Source organism: Magallana gigas, chromosome 1 (assembly GCF_963853765.1).
Source record: "Magallana gigas chromosome 1, xbMagGiga1.1, whole genome shotgun sequence".
Taxonomy (NCBI): domain Eukaryota; kingdom Metazoa; phylum Mollusca; class Bivalvia; order Ostreida; family Ostreidae; genus Magallana; species Magallana gigas.
The window spans coordinates 42,795,417-42,799,733 of record NC_088853.1 but is presented as its reverse complement, the minus strand read 5'-3'; positions in this window follow the sequence as shown (position 1 = coordinate 42,799,733).

The following is a 4,317-nucleotide window of genomic DNA, read 5'->3' as shown; positions in this document are numbered from 1 at the left end:
TTAAATGACCTTTTATTTGTTACCAAGAAAAAGGGGCTGGCCCCTTAAATTAGGGGACCAAAGGCCTCTAAAGTCTTTAATCTGTAGCCCTTTACTGAGGGATATTTTGTGAACAGTTATAGAAGCAAATATGTTTATCTTACAGTTATATATCCAAGCAATGTAATGATTTTCTCATGTGTTACATAATAAGGGTTTTTAGGGGCCAAAATTATAGAATTTTGATCACCAATATCTCAGAAAGGAAAAATATTTTGAAATGCAGTAAAGAAGAAAAGATATTTAGAAAGATGTACTTAATAAGATGCAATTTTCAAAATTTCGTTAAATGGCCCCTATAAGGAGTTAAGGGATCAGCCCCTTAAACGTTCTTTCCCATATATCTCAAGAACGGTAACGAATTTCTAAACAGTTGTTGAACAAAATGTGTTGAGATTCAATTGACCTTTTATTTGATATCAAAAAAAGGGCTGGCTCCTATAATTAGGAAACTAAAGGGCTCTAAAATGTTTCATCTGTAGCTCTTTGCTGAGGGAAATTTAATGAAAGGCTATAGAAGCAAATATGTTTATCTTACAGTTCTGTATCCAAGTAATGTAATGATTTTTTCATGTGTTATGGAATAAGGATTTTTTAGGGGTCAAGGGTCCATAAACTACGACCAGCTATATCTCAAAAAGGAAAATGTTTTGAAATGCAGTGTAGAAGAAAAGATACTCAAAATGATGTACTTTGATACTCAAAATGATGTACTTTACAAAATGCAACCTTCAAAATTTGGTTCAGCGGCTCCAATAAGGAAGTAAGGGACTGGCCCCTAAAACTTTTTGAACAAAGCTTTTATCCCTGAAACAAAATAGTATCTGGCCCTTAAAATGTAGACCCCGTTTTTCTATTCTAAATCATGTTTAGCAAAATCAAGATCTAACACATATCTCAAATTCTAAAATCAGACGGAAGACCTCCTCGTTGCTCGCAACGAGATCGTGTCTAGTTATTATTATTTTTTTTCTTCCTTTTTTTGTGCACGCGATTTCTCAGAAACGGCTCGGCCGATCTTAATCAAATTTTAGGATGTGATAGATAGTGGTCTGAACTTGATTGGAAATTTTTTGTATTGATGACGTCACATCCGTTTTTGAGATATTGAGATTTTTCTAATTTTTATATGGGTATTTTGTCTTATGTTGTTCTCCTAAACTATAAGAGATATTAAGCTCAAATTTCTACGGTTGGTAAACAAAAGATTGAAGTTTTGCATGATTGTTGTTTTGTATGTTTAGCACTACTGGCGCCAAAGCTCGCTATGGCTCGAAAATTGACATTAAAAAAGCGTCGTGAATTTTTGTGCTTTTCTCTCTTTATCTCTTTTCTGGAAAATATTTTGTGAAAACATGTAATGTAAAAAAAGTTTAAATTTACAAGACCTTTCTGCTGATATCAGGAAAAAGGGGCTGGCCCCTCAAATAAGGGACCTAGAGGGCTCCAAAGTCTTTTACCCATAACTCTTTACCGAGGGATATTTTGTAATAAATTATAGAAGCAAATATGTTTATCTTACAGTTATGAAGCCAAGCAGTATAACGATTTTCTCATATGTTACGTAAATAGGGATTTTTAGGGGTCAGAAGTCCAAAACTTTGACCACCTATATCTCAAAACGGAAAAATATTTTGAAACGCAGTATAAAAGAAAAGATGCTCAAAATGATGTACTTAACACCATGCAACCTAAAAAATTTGGTTCAGCGGCCCCAATAAGGAGATAAGGGACCGGCCCCTAAAATATTCTTTCTGAGATATCTCAAAAATGGTAACGGAATTCTGAACACTTGTTGAACAAAATGTCTTTATAATCAAATGACATTTCATTTGATACCATGAAAAAGGGGCTGGCCCCTAATATTAGGGACCTAGAGGGCTCTAAAGTCTTTTTCCTATAGTTCTTTACCGAGGGGTATTTCGTAATAGATTATAGAAGCAAATATGTTTATCTAACAGTTGTGTAGCCTAACAATATAATGATTTTTCTCATGTGTTACGTAATTAAGGATTTTTAGGGATCAAAAGTCCAAAAATGTGATAATCTATATCTCAAAAAGAAAAAATATTTTGAAATGCAGTATAAAAGAAAAGATGCTCAAAATAATGTACCTAATAACATGCAACCTTACAATTTTTGTTCAGCGGCCCCAATAAGGAGATAAGGTCCGGCCCCTAAAATATTCTTTCTGAGATATCTCAAGAACGGTGACGAATTTCTAAACACTTGTTGAACAAAACTCTTACACCTGAAACAAAATAGTATCAGGCACTTAAAATGAAGATCCTATTCTCCTGTTTTAAATCATGTATAGCTGTTAAATAGCAAAATCAAGATCGAACAAAAATCTCAATTTCTAAAATCAGACGGAAGACCTCCTCGTTGCTCGCAACGAGATCGTGTCTAGTTAGGGTCTTCCGTTTCCAACGGAAGACCCTCTTGTTATTCTTCGGTTTCTTTTTATTATTATTTTTTTTCTTTTTCTTTTTTTTCTGACTCCTTTTCGGCTTCATAACTCAAAAAGTTTTCAACTTATTTGAAGGAAACTTTCAGGGATTATGTGGAATTATAATGCCTCAAAGATGTTAAAGTTTCCATAACAACGTCACTTCCGTTTTGACGTTACGTCATTTTTAAACTTAAAAAAAAGTCAATTTGTCCGCGTCATTTCTCAAAAACGCTTTAAGATAGAGTCTTGAAATTTTCTGTGGTAATGAATTTGGCAATTTACATGTGCAATAAGGCTGGAAATAAAAATCTGTCACTTCCGGTCGAAACCGGAAGTGAAACAAATTTTTCGAAAAAATTAATTTTCTGATCAAATCAAACATGAATATGTGTTTTATAGAACTTAACAAGCTTAATCTAACACTGAAATCCGTTTTAAAATCGGACGATGCATTAAAGAGAAAATGGGGTTTAAAAATTGATTTTTCCGGAAATTTTGTTTCCGCGTCCTTGGTTTAAAAAATAGCGTTATGTTCAAAGTAAAGTTAACTCGTACCAAAAATAATTGTTAAGTCGTACTTGAACACAATCGGATTTTTTTTGTTAAGTCGTTCTTGAAATCAGGAAGGATTTTGTTAAGTCGTACTTAAAATAATTCGGATTTTGTTAAGTCGTACCAGGAATAATTCGATTTTTTCATCTTTTTATTTTAGTTACTCTTGTTATTGGTTCAAGAGCTTTGCTTCTTACAGGAACTTCCAGCTTTACTTCCGACATTAACGGAAGACCCACTCGTTGCTTTGCAACGAGCTTTGCTCTAGTTATTATTATTTTTTTTCTTCCTATTTTTGTGCACGCGATTTCTCAGAAACGGCTCAGCCGATCTCGATGAAAGTTTCAGATATGATAGATATTGGTCTGAACCTGATTAAAAAAAATTTGTGTTGATGACGTCACATCCGTGTTTGAGATATTGAGATTTTTCTAATTTTTATATGGGTATTTTGTCTTCTGTCGTTCTCCTAAAGTATAAGAGATATTAAGCTCAAATTTCTACGGTTGGTAAAGGAAAGATTAAAGTTTTGCATGGTTGTTGTTTTGTAAGTTTCGCACTTCTGGCGCCAAAGCTCGCTAGGGCTCGAAAATTGACATTAAAAAAGCGTCGTAAATTTTTGTGCTTTTCTCTCTGTATCTTCTTTCTGGAAAATATTTTATTAAAACATGTAATGTAAAAAAGGCTTATATTTACAAGACCTTTCGGCTGATATCAGGAAAAAGGGGCTGGCCCCTAAAATTAGGGACCTACAAGGCTCTAAAGTCTTTTACCCATAGCTCTTCACCGAGGGATATTTTGTAATAGATTATAGAAGCAAATATGTTTATCTCACAGTTATGTATTCAAGCAATGTAATGATTTTATCATGTGCTACGTAATTAAGGGTTTTTAGGGGCCAAAAGTCCAAAATTTCGATCACCCATATCTCACAAAGGAAAAATATTTTGTAATGCAGTACAGAAGAAAAGTTGTTCAAAATGATGTTCTCAACAAAATGCAACCGTCAAAATTTCGTTAAACGGCCCCTAAAAGGAGAAAAATGACCGGCCCCTAAAACCTTCTTTCTCATATATCTCCAAAACGGTAACGAATTTCTAAACATTTGTTGAACAAAATTTGTGTAGAATTAAATGACCTTTTATTTGAAATCAAGAAAAAGGGGCTGGCCCCTCAAATTAGGGGACCAAAGGGTTCAAAAATCTTTAATCTGTAGTCCTTTACTGAGAGATATTTTGTGAAATATTATAGAAGCAAATGTGTTTATCTTATAG